This window comes from Dipodomys merriami, unplaced genomic scaffold, assembly GCF_024711535.1.
Source record: "Dipodomys merriami isolate MVZ:Mamm:240054 unplaced genomic scaffold, mDipMer1.0.p SCAF_51, whole genome shotgun sequence".
Classification (NCBI taxonomy): Eukaryota; Metazoa; Chordata; class Mammalia; order Rodentia; family Heteromyidae; genus Dipodomys; species Dipodomys merriami.
Window position 1 is genome coordinate 8,380,026 of NW_027206080.1, and position 13,259 is coordinate 8,393,284.

Here is a 13,259-nt window from a genome sequence, read left to right on the forward strand (position 1 = left end):
CTGGATTCAATGGACACAGTCTTTTTTGACAGATGATGAGGAATTCTCAGCGGAGGGCAGTTGATTTTGGAGCCATTTCTGCTGTCACTCCTGCGAAGCCTACATTTCCTGACCCGTGAGCCAGGGTGACAGACCCATCTGCCGTTACTCATTTGAGGGGCTTCATTATAAAATGTCTGTCTGAAGTTAAGCTGAGACAGTGCATAGAAAAAAAAATATATGTATTTGACCCATCAATCCACTTCCTGACCTCTTTCTTGTGATTCTTCCAGGACCAATCAATATAGGTGGCATGCTATCAAAACAGGACATGCCTTTTACCTTCTTCTCTGAAGTCCATCCTACTGATTGGCATTCTATTTTTCATGAAAATGATCCTGGATATAACCTTGTACTCTACCTGTGGTCACTTACTTCATAATAAGAAGTGCAACTGGGCAGTTTTATCAATGGTCACTTGATAATGGGTTTTTAGAGAATCTGAAATGTTCCATGTGCAACTTTAACTTCCTGAAGTTGAGATCAAGAACTACCACACCTTCGAGCTTTGTTTCCAAAGTGTTCTGACTTGGATGGATCCCAAGAGGGGTTCTTTGCATTTGTACATAACCTTGTTATTAAAGATGACTCACAAATAACTTCAAGAAAAGTAAATATGTATTAGATTAATATGACATAAAGGCAGTGAGGTTCTGGAATATGATTGTATTAATATCAGGGACTATAGCGCTCCAGTGTTCAGAAGAGAGGGATAAGATCTTGTTCCTGCCTCTGTTACACTGTATCTGAAAATGCATCCATTCACTTTTCATCCATATCACAGGGGAAATGGAGAGGAGCTGCTTTGAGGATATGCTTTCAAATGCAAGAAACAGTATATCTCACCCAAAATTGGTTTGCCTTTTCACATAGTCAAGATTCCTAGGTTGATTGCCTAGGTTGATCAATTTTGTGGTGCCAAAAATACCTTTTTACATTGCAGTTTAAAGTTATACTCCCTTCATTGTTGACTGGATCTTGATTAGTTTCTGGGAGTGGAAAATATGTTCCCTTCCCCAAATGTAGAGTCAAGATTAAGACAACTGGGGAAAACATTAGAATAAAGCCAGTGGGAGAAAGACAGTTGGGTAAATATTCATCCCCATCCACAATATGCTTTTCTGTAGTTTTTCTTCTGCTTTCTGAATACATAGCCAGACTTTTGGCTTTCTTTTGGGGATCATTGCTGATTAGATAGTTTTGCTGAAATGTGTTTTTTTAAATTAATTTGATTCCTATGGCAAAGCTTTTTTCCTGTGAGACTAGCATAAATCTTAAATCCATCAGTATGTCCTCTTTAAATTATATAGAGTTTAAATGATTTCTCTTGGTGTCTATTACCTTTTGCCCTTCTCTATAAAACGTGAACACTCTTCTTGTTTGTTCAGTGATCCAGCTTTATTAAATCCATCTCAAGTTCCTCATAGTCCTCCTTAACTCTAACCAATCTCAACACTTCTGTGTCATCAGCAAATTTTTCTACACTGTATTTCACTTCCTTTCTCAGGTCATTAGCAAGAATATTGAGCTAAATCACTGGAACTCCTAACTTGAACTCCAGGCATTGGCAGTATCTGAAACAATTATCCCAAGGTTGGCAGTGGCCTTAGATCAGTGTTAATTTCTGATGAAGAAAATAAAAAATAGAGAGAATCCATATTTTATTCCTCTTGCAGTATAATTTACCATTTTTGTTTATTTGGTGCTAAAGATTGTGGTTTATTTTGTTTCGTGAAAGGGGAATTGGCTGGGGGTGGGGGTGGGCGGGTGTGTTATATGAGATCTCTTTGGCTAACTCAATGCCATAGTTTGCTTATGGATTTGTGTTTCTCCCTTAGATTCTGTAAAAAGTTTTATAGTTTTAGTCTTCACACTTAGATCTCTGATGCATTTTGACTTGTTTTATATACAGTACATGGATTGAGTCAGAGTTAATTCTTTTTTACATACCAATGGTGTCAGTCAGCTTTCCACTGCAGTGGCAAGTTTAAACAAGACAGGTTAAAAGGAGGAAACATTTATTTTGTCTCATAGTCCGTGGTCATTTGATTCTATTGTTTTGAGGGACTGTGGTGATGGAAGAGAGAGTAGAATGGAAGAGAGACTAGAATGAAGGAATAAAGCAAAGCTGCTCACTCCTTGGTGGCTGGAAAGTACAGGGAATGAGAGAGAAAGAAGAGTTGAGGTCCTGATATCTCAGGCAAGGCCACTGACCTAACTTCCTAGCAATAGGACCAATCTCCTAAAGGTCCCACCATGTCCCAAAAGCTTGTAACCAAGACTTTGGCATATGGAACTTTGGAGACATTAAAGATGTCATAAACCAAAACAGATGCCAGATTACTCTATCAGGTGAAAACATTGTGCTTTCTTCCCTGACTTAACACTTCAATTGAATATATTTATCTTGGGGTATTTCTGGATGCTTCCATTCTTCTGTTGATCTTGTCTGAACGCCAATGTCATGTTTATTTAATTATTCCATTCCATTATTTATCTATCTTGAAACAAGGCCACACTATCTTAATTATAATAGCTTTATAATAAATATTGAAGTAAGACTATGTGACATCTTTATACCTATTTTTCAAAGTTATGTTGTCTTTCTTAGGTCTTTCACAGTTCTATAAAAATTTATGACTCAGCCTGCCAATTTCTTTCTTTCTTTTTGTTTTGTTTTCCTTTTTATTGGCAGTACTGGGTTAAACTGTCTGGTACTTAGTGGGCAGGCATTTTACAACTTGAGTCATGCTTTCAACCTTTTTTGCTCTCATTATTTTTTGAGATAGGATTTTGTTTTTTGCTCAGGATGGTCTAGATAGCAATCTTCCTATTTATACTTCCTGCTGTAGCTGAGATAATAGGTCTATGTCAACACCCTCAGCTTTTTCAGTTGAGATGGTAACCAGTACATTTCTTTTTTTATGTTTTTAATTGTAAAAATACTGTACAGAGGGGTTACAGTTACATGAGCAAGGTAATGAGTACATTTCCCATCAAACATTGTTACCTCCTCCTTGTTTTTCCCCTACCATCCCTTCCCTCCCACTGCCACAACTATACTTCCCCCCTCCCCCCTGCCTAAATGGTAAAGTTCGTTTTTCAACAGTGTCTTGTATATATCATTGTTACAGTGGATCAACCTGTATCCATGTTTAAACATTTTGTTTTTTCCCTTCCCCTCCCCAAATTAGAAGTGTATATACAAGATGCCTGCATGAGACATCAAATGCAGTGAGAACAGGGGTTATACCGTGGGGGAGGAACATACAAAGAAACAAAAAAATCACATGGTACATTATAAATACTCTAGAAACAATAGCAAGCAAGAAAAAAACCACTGTGTCCCTATCTTGGGTTCGTTTCGCTTAACATCATTTTATCTGGTCTTATTTACATAACTTTTGACCTTTTCTGCTTATCCTAGACATATACTAGTTATTGCAAATAAGGGAAACCACGGGACCTATGTTTCTTTGGGCCTGGCTTACTTCACTTAATACATGTCTTTCTTTTCTTTTCTTTTTTTTTTTCTTTTGTCGGTCGTGGGGCCTGGGCACTATCTCTCAGCTCTTCAGGCTAGTGCTCTACCATTTGAGCCACAGTGCCACTTCCAGCTTTTTCTGCTTATGTGGTGCTGAGGAATGGAACCCAGGGCAAGCACTCTACCACTGAGCCTCCTTCCCAGCCCAAGTACATTTCTGTTTGAACAGTGATACCCTTCCCTAGTTTTGTCCCAGTTTTCCCTTCCCTATTCCCTCCATGAGTTGTACAGTTCATCTTCAACATAGTGTCTAGTGATTATCACTGCTGCATTTGTTCACTCTTGGTCCCACCATTCCTCTGCTCCCCCTTATGCTCCCTAAAGGAAATGAACTTACATACAAAGACAAAAAAATAAAAAACAGCAGCAGAGGAGAGAATAAAAAGCAAAATAACAACAAAAATCCCTCATTTCCATTTCTTGGAGTTCATTTTGATTATCATTATTTTATATGATCATATGCACATAGCTAATGAGCCTTTGTGATCCTCTCCTAAGAATATACTCCTTTGGTCTCACTGTGTGAAAGAGTCATGAATAATTTATCATGTCAAAGTATATTTTTTGTCTTTTACTATCCACTGTGTTTACTTCTAGATTTATAGGTATGTTCAAGTTACTACAAATGATGGAAACCATACAACCTATGTTTCTTTGAGTCTGGCTTACTTCGCTTAATATAATTTTTCCAAGTCTTTCTATTCCTTACGAATAGTACAATATCATTTTTTTCTGATGGAAGTATAGAATTCCATGGTGTATTCTGTATGCTTCCATCAGATAGGTTTTCTTTTTCTAAGCTAGTATTGCAAGAAAGTAGCCAGAGATTGTAACTAGAGCCTATGTGCTGAGGTTACACAGGCTAAAATTTATTATTACTGTATTCCCATGGTTTGACCCAAAACAAATGGTCAGCTTCTCTGAACTGGTTTCCTCATCTAAAATTTAGGGAAAGAATAGCACTGTGATATTTAACCTTATGTTTCACCTTGGCACAATCCTCAGATAATTGATCAAACACTAATCTAGATATTTCTGTGGCAATATTTTCTCTCTTAAGTTCTTTATTGTTATTATAGAGGTGATGTACAGAGGGGTTACAGTTATATAAGTCAAATAAAGAGTATATTTCTTTTTGAATAGTGTGTGACAATATTTTCTGAAATGTTTTCTATGAATATTTATAGTTGGTTGTCACAGGGTAGGACTCAACTAATCAGCTAGGACTTAGCATAAACAGTTTTCCCAGGGAAGAAGAAATTCTATATCCTTACATCTGCAACATAGAAATCCTGCCTGAGTGTCTATCTTTTCCAGTCTGTCCCATAGATTTTACAATCAAGAATATAACTTCAGTACTTGCCTGAATTTCCAGCCTGCTAGTCCCTAATATCATACAAACCAATTCTTTAAATCTGCCTCATGGTTTATGATTTTGACAGTGGCTATCAAACACGTAATGTTTTTTTTTTCTTCTAGAAATAACATCTGCCATTCTTTTTGTGCTGGTACTGGGGCTTGAACTCAGGGACTCTCATTCAGCTTTTTTGGTCACAGCTGGTGTTCCATTGCTTCATGTTTGACTTTTTGTTGGTTAATTGGAGATAAATCTGGCTGGATTTGTCTATCTAGGCTGGCTCCAAACTGTGATCCCCAGATCTCAGCCTCCTGAGTAGCTATGATTATAAATGTGAGCCACTGGTACTCAGCTGCCATTGTTCTTCTAGAAAGAATTCTTACAACTATGTGAGCAGTTAATCTTAAATAAGCTTGTCAAACCCACAAGGAAAAGTACCACATTCATTCTATTTATCCCTCTCCTCCTCTATCTAATCAGAACCTGACTCATACCAAGGGTGCTTCCTCCATCTCTGTCTTTTACTAATACATATAAAAATATATTTTCTTTGCAGTATTGGGGTTTTAAACTCAAGGCCTCTCACTTGTTAGGTAAGTGTTCTACTACTTGAGCCATGTTTCCAAGTCTTTTGTTTTTCAGAGAGGATTTCACATTTTGGTCTCAGCTTGCCTCAAACCTTGATTCTCCTACTACTTCCTTCAGAGTAGCTGGGATTACAGGCATGTGTCACCATTTCTGAGCCTTCAATAAATATTCTTTGGATAAACTAATGACAGTGAATGAAGCCATAGGCTCTCAACTCCCAATAAACAAGTGAATGTTTTCCCAGAGTCATGTTCCAAGTTAGATGAGAGGAAATAGGTAGGGAAATTGTTAGTTTCGCTTTCAGTCTCTTTTTTATGTTCTCCCTGCTATGTAATAATAAATATGAAAATGTAAAATAAAGCAAACAATTTACATATGCACAAATTTACTTCATAATCTCTATGTAGTGCTTAATAATGGAAACATATTCCCATTAATACTAGGTTTTCATGTTAATGGTGACATAAACTGATCGGTTATGGCCTACAAGCTATCATGTATGGGTCACGCTTTTAAACTGAAATAAATCCTCTCTTAAAGTATGCCAGCTTGTATATGAAACACAACTATGTGCAGTTTTGTCAGTGCTGGCCACTGGGGGCAAGTGACAGATGTTATTTTCCCACTAACTTCAAGTCTGGGCATGCAGTTCCGAAAAGGGCTGTCCCTAAATTCCCTTCCACTTCACTTTCTCTTGTAAGCAGCACTGAGAGGCCAGAGCCAAGGAAAGGAATCCAGAAGTATTGAAGGCAGGGGCACAGTGAGGTTGGCTTAATAGTGAAGTAAAGACCAACTCCCTGTTTTTAAAAGGAAAATCCAAAGACACCTATATATGCCATCTGACATACACATTTCAGTGCAAAGCAGAGTTATGTAAAACTTCTGCCTTTCTATGCTGGGCCCTGAAGAAGTAAAAAAGGGAAAGGGATCTTTTCAACCACAACATTTTTTTTGATAAAAACATTGGAGTCTTTTTCCCTTTCCTTCCTTCCTTCCTTCCTTCCTTCCTTGCTTCATCCCTCTCTTCCCTCCCTCCCTCCCTCCCTCCTCCTTCCTCCCTCCTTCCCTCTTTCCTTCCTTCCTTCTTTTCTTCCTGTGTTACACTTACTTGCAAGGCGAGTACTCTACCTGTCTTGTTTTTTGTTGTTGCTGTTTTTGTTTGTTGGTGGATGTGGCTTGAACTCAGAGTCTGGGCACTGTCCCTGAGCTCTTCTGCCCAAGGCTGGTGCTCTACCACTTGTGGTTTACTGGTGGTTAATTGGAGATAGGAATCTCATGGACTTTCCTGCCAGGGCTGGCTTTGAACCAAGATGCTCTGATCTCAGCCTCCTGGGCAGCTAGGATTACAGGCAAGAGCCAATGGTTGCCAGCTCTGTCTTGGTTTTTGTTTTTAAGTTAGGGTCTTGCTTTATGCCTGGACCAACCTGAGCTGTGATACTCCTACTTGCATTTCCTGGTATCACTGGGTTGACAGGCATGAGCCACTGCACCTAGGGATTGTGTTTCCCCTCTAGCTGGGATAACAGGAATGAGCCACTTCCCACAATCATTAGTTGAAATGAAGTCTCAGGAACTTTTATGCTTAGTCTGGTTTTGAGCTCCCAGTCTTCCTCTCCCAAGTAGCTAGGATTACAGACTTGAGCCATGGTGCCTGACTTCTTTTCCTTATAGCAATATTTATACTATCCAAATAAAGCCCTAGTATTTCTGGTAGTGTTTTTGCTATGAAGCGTTACACAGAAAACTCACACAGATCTTCATTCCATCAGTCTCTGCTGGAGGAGATGTATGTATTAATTCAGTTATAGAAATAGTAACTTAAATAATGAATGAGCTCTGGCATTATTTTGTGTAGACACAAGAATTTGAGCAACAGGAGAAAGGCAATTGTATTGATTCTAGTAAGCATGTATAATTTATAGTTGAAGGAAAGAAATAGGGAATGATTATAAGAAAAAAATGTTTGATACTTTAATTTATCCAGTGTTAACTTTTCTTTTCACAGTGGGTTTAGGGATTTAAAATATATAAACCCAAACTGTCAAAGTTCTAAATCCTGTGGAATTCTGACATGTGACTATTTTAGTCACAGGAAAATTTAAATTTCTTGCTTTGGAAAGGGACAATGAGAATAAGAAAAGAAACACAACGCAAGCATGAATTTTAAAATGGTACATTATTTGCTCATCTAACCTACCACGATGTACTCAGTTTGTGTTATAAAACCAACACAAATAAACATCAAACAAAGCATCTTAGAACAAATTTAATTTAATATTCTAAATGAATCTCATCTCCCTCAAACTTTTTACTTTCTTTAGCCTTTTATTGGCTTTTTCTTTTCCAGTTTTTATTCTTCAGAATTGAATAAATAATACTGTTGAAAAGAAAACCAAAATCCATGCAAAATTAAATCCTACACAATTAAGAAGAGTGAAGAAAGGGTGGGAAGGAGAGGAATGAGTGAGAATTTGAGGAGGTGGCATCCATCAAGATATATTGTGTTCGTAAACTGCTTTGTTAAGTGGCAACTCCTTTGTACAACTGAAGATAATAATAAGGAAAACACTTAAAAAATTATGGACACTCCAGGAAGCAGTGAAGTTCTCCAACTGGGCGTAAAACATACCTGGATTACTTTCATATTTAATGAAAATTATATTTCAGTGAGTATTAACATTAAACAACATCACCGAGAAATGTACTAACAGTTCTGAAGGTTATAGAAGATTAAAATCTTTATGATTCCCACTACAACAAAGCTTGATATGAAAATGGCTTAAAGTCTTAACAAGCAACCCTAAAGTAAGACCAAATTACTTCTTCTCCTCCTTGATTAATTGAATATGCTCTTAAATGACAATATAAAAATTTCAAAAATACCTGCAGAGATATTGTATGTTTCTGAAATATTTAATTATTTACTTTTAAATACAAGAATGACTAAAACAGAAGGTTCTCTGGAGAGGACAATATTTATTAAAAGACTGATTGGGTACAGGACTCAAGGGGGGAAAGTGGAGGGGGGAAGTGCAGCAGTAGAGCTCACTGGACACTAATGAAAGCAAACTATGCAGCTCATGGGTGGAGATGGGAGGGAGGGACTGGGAGAGAGTGAGGAACAGAAGACACTGTACAAAAGGAAATGTACTCATTACCTGACTTATGTAATAGTAAACCCTCTATAAATTACCTTCATAATAAAAATAACGTCAATTAATCCTTAAAAAAAGGATTGATTGGTCACAGCACACATGGCAAGCCTCTAATTATAGTCAGTGAAACCTCACAGAGTCACTTTACTGAGTATGAACCACCTGATTTTTTTTCAAAATTCAATTTTGGTTTTTCAATAAAGCCAGAAGTTTACACCATACCAAGAAATAGTCTAAGAAATGGGGATACTGCCTGGTTTTCCCTCCTCCCTGGTTTTCTTTCCTCCCTGTGAAACCTCTCTGGAATTTCCGACTTGTCTTTCATGTAAGACATCCCCCTCCACCCCCACCCACCCCCACCCTATCTTTCTTCTAAGGCTTATTGGTTTGGTTTGTATCACTTTTTTCAACATGTATTTTTCTTTGGAAATATCAGATGAAAAAAAATTCTCAGTCTTATATTGTCTCATAAAGATTCTGCTCTGATTCAAACCAGACTCAGATTGTAGACCTGCTTTCATTTTTCTTTCTGAAATACAAACAAGAACAATTTCAATAAAAACATTCCACTTCTCACCAGAGACTCTGGCAATGGTAATCCAGGTATTACTCTATCTGTAAATATGCATCCAACACAGAGCCTGCAGGCAAGTATTTTAAAAGCTTAACCTAAGATTTTCCTATTAAGACTGGAATGTCATATCTTTTGATTCCTTAAGGCCCTAATTCTGAAGAAAAGCACCTTTTAAATGCTCTGGATAATGACCTGGGACTGCTAACAAGTATCTTGCAAAATAATGAGCTTCCTTGTTCCCTTTTTTCAATCCTTTTGAGAACTGAGTAGACAACACATGAGAATAAGTGAGAAAACATGTTCACTGTTGCACTGGTTAGTTCAGTCACCAATGGCAAGCAGCTTGACTGTCCAATCAAAAGGGGACCAATGAAATAAGTGGCAGGATGGAAGGTGTGCAAGTAGAGGTGCTGGATGCCAGCTGCAGGACTGGGCAAAGGGAAAGCTGATCTGCAATGCATTCTTGAAAGCCTCAGTTGACTCCTGGGGGAACTCTGAAACCAAGACTGGGCCTTCAGTGTTAATCCAAGATGGCTGGAGGGACCAGACCTTCATCCTTGGAATTACTCAGTCATTGGATGCAGGCTATCCCTGGCAGGAGACAGACCTTGAACAAGGCAGCTTTCATTGGCTAAGAAAAGCCCCCCAAAGGATTGGCCCTTGAGACATTCTACTAGCAACATTCTCCGCAACTTGGAGGTAAGTTCCTCCTTCCTGAAGCTAGGTGATACATTACCACATCAGCTATATCATTTCATCTTTCAATGACTACATAGCAACACTCTCAAGTATTGAAAATTCTGCCTCAATGATGAAAAGATACACTTAGCCCATCATTGAAGCAGGCAGCATTTATGACAGGACTTAAGAGATCAGGGCTATTTCCTGTCCCCTGCACTACCCTGCCCAAAGCAGGGTATTAACTGTTCATTGGAGGATGATCTAGGCAGTGCCTTGTTGTTACCTAATAATAACTGTTTATTATATAGTAATAATCCAGGAGGACATAGAATTGATCAGTATAGAACAAGATCTGAAATGATTCACATATTTCCTAACTTTATTCATATCAATGGAAATTCAGGATAAATTTCCAAGACAACCAGAGGAGTGTGAATATAATACAGAGTAGTAGTCAAACTACAAAATGGGAGAAAAACTTTGGGAAGTGGAAAAGCCATCCATTGCTTCTTGTCATGGCAAAAATATTTTCTTTGAAAAGAGAATTGGAGCACTTATACATAGATATTGCTGCCTTTAATAAAAAGACCCAATAAAGAATAATGCTTCTCCAGCAGATCAGAGACATACTATAATTAGTCTTCTTACTAAGTCCATAAGCCAGATTGCCTCATTTCAAGTACACCAAGAGAGAGGAAGAGCCCTAATTCCAAAACTCAAGAGAAGGTGATGAAAACACTCTCACTTTGAGATATCTTAAAAGTTGGCTCATTCTTCACATGGTTTTAACTAAAGACATCTTCATGGAAATTATGTCATGGATTGGCTTTTAGCTGTATGATAACATGGCATCCTCAACTGGATCCTGGAAAAGCAAATGTAATCGAATAACTAGAAAAATATGAAGTTTATTCTTCAGTAGTATACTGCTTTTCATTTCTTAGTTTTGATTAAAAAATACTATGGTTATGTAAGGTCATATTATGGGTGAAGAACTCATGGAAATTACCTATTTTATCTTTACAATCCTTCTGTACACTTTAAGTTCTATCAAACTATAAAGTATTTTGAAATCTTTTTTAATGGCAGCATTTTACATTCATTATTGTTACCAGTGAATGCTGATTTGATGCTCCTTCACAATAACAGAGCATACTTTGAACATATGTTCTGGTCTTGTATATACGTTTATATGATTTGGGGAAGGGAAGGGGAATAACAAAATGGTGAGACAGAGGACAAAGGGTGAACTAATATTCACTACAATGGAAACTTTACAACTTGGGGGTGAGGGAACTCAGGAGGAAAAGTGGGAGAAAACGAGGGAGGGGGTAACACTGTTCAACAAAAAGTACTCATTACCTTACTTATGTAACTGTAATCCCTCTGTACATCACCTTTACAATAAAATTAAATTAACTTAAAAGAATAAAAATATAGAATAAAAAAGTAAGTCTCTGGTTTGGGTCATGGTATAACGTTTTGTGATTTTCCACCCAGCATTTTAAAATATCTACTACTCACACATATTCAGAAGTCATTCTTTTCATATTGACTAGCAACTTTACTATTGGAGAAAGTGTTGCAGTAAAAATCAGGAATTTGTTTTCAGAAAATGATAATAAAAGATTGAAATCCTCTCTTTAACTAGAAACACTACATTTTAGCAAGAATCATACACTATGGAATAATTGCTTTGTTCATTGTAGCTGAGTGAATGAAAGTTGAAGTGCTAGATTTCATCTCAATAGTCAAATATGAAGTATTACTTGCCCAAACTGGGTCCCTGAAAAAGGTACATTATCAGTAATAAATGATTTCTTCAAAATTGAAAAGAGCCAGGCACTGTTGGCTCATGCCTGTTATCCTAGCTACTCAGGAGACTGAGATCTGAGAATCATGGTTCAAACCCAGCCCAGGCAGAAAAGTCTGTGAGACTCTTATCTCCAATTAACTACCAGAAAACCAGAAGTGGTGTAGTGGCTCAAGTGGTACAGTTCTAGCTTTTAGCTGAAGAGCTGAGGGACAGAGCCCAAGCCCAGAATTCAAGTTCCACGACCGATTAAAAAAAAAAAAAGAAATAGGAGTGAAGAACTATCCATATGAGCATAAACAATCCAACAGTCACAATTTGGGCAGAATTCATACTGGAAAGACGGTACAGCAAGGGCACAGACATGTCCCTTCTTCTGACACCTGTTCAGAGTATCAGTCATGTAGATATCACTGTAGCAAAACAGTTGAACCTGAAGCTGATGCTGGTAGCTCATATCTGTAATCTTAGCTGATCAGGAGGCTGAGGCACAACAGGAGGCTGTGTTCTCTCTCATATGTGAAAAACTAGACATTCAATGAATGACATGAATGTAAAATAGGTAGACTGGAATGGAAAGCAGTGGGAAGGGGAAAGTACAAAGAGAGGATAAAGGGTGGATGAAACTGAAAATGGTTTTAAAATGGTAAGAGAGTACTGAACAAGAGTAGTAGAAGGGGTAAATTTAATCAAGTACACTATATGTATGTATGAAGACAACACAATGGAATTCATTGGTACAACTAATATATGTAAATAAAAAAACCCAACTTCTTAGCTGGGCACTGGTGGCTCACGCCTATAATCCTTGTTACTCAGGAGGCTGAGATCTGAGGATTGTGGTTCAAAGCCAGCCTGGGCAGGTACATCTGTGAGACTCTTATCTCCAACTAACCACCAGAAAACCAGAAGTGGCACTGTGGCTCAAGTGGTAGAACATTAGCTTTGAGATGAAGAGCTCAGGGACAGCGCCCAAGCCCAGAGTTCAAGTCCCACAACCAACAAAAACAAACACACAAACAGAAAAGCACCCTTCTTGCAGAAGCCAGGATTACACCTTTAATACCCACTGGATGAGAAGTGAAGGAAGTGAAGATAGGAGAATGAAAGTCCAAAACTGAAACAAAAAGGACTGAGGGTTTAGCTCAAGAGATAGCACACCTGCCTCATGAGGTCTTGACTTCAAATCCCAATATGACCAAAAAGGGAGAAGAAAGAAAGGAAGGAAGAATGAGAGGGAGGAGAGAAAGAGAGAGGAGGGAAAGAAGGATGGAAGGAAAGAAGAAAGGAAGAAAGGAAGGAAGGAAAGAAGGAAGGAAGAAAGGAAGGAAGGAAGAAGGGAGGAAGAAGGGAGGAAGAAGGGAGGGAGGGAGGGAAGGAGGAGGGAAAAATTCTAATGAGGTGGAAGATGAAAATATAATTTTTTGTGTCCTTAGGGATTATAAATTATCCCAAGGAAAGTCACTTACCAGCATTATTACACTTGATACACTTTTTTGCTCTGTATG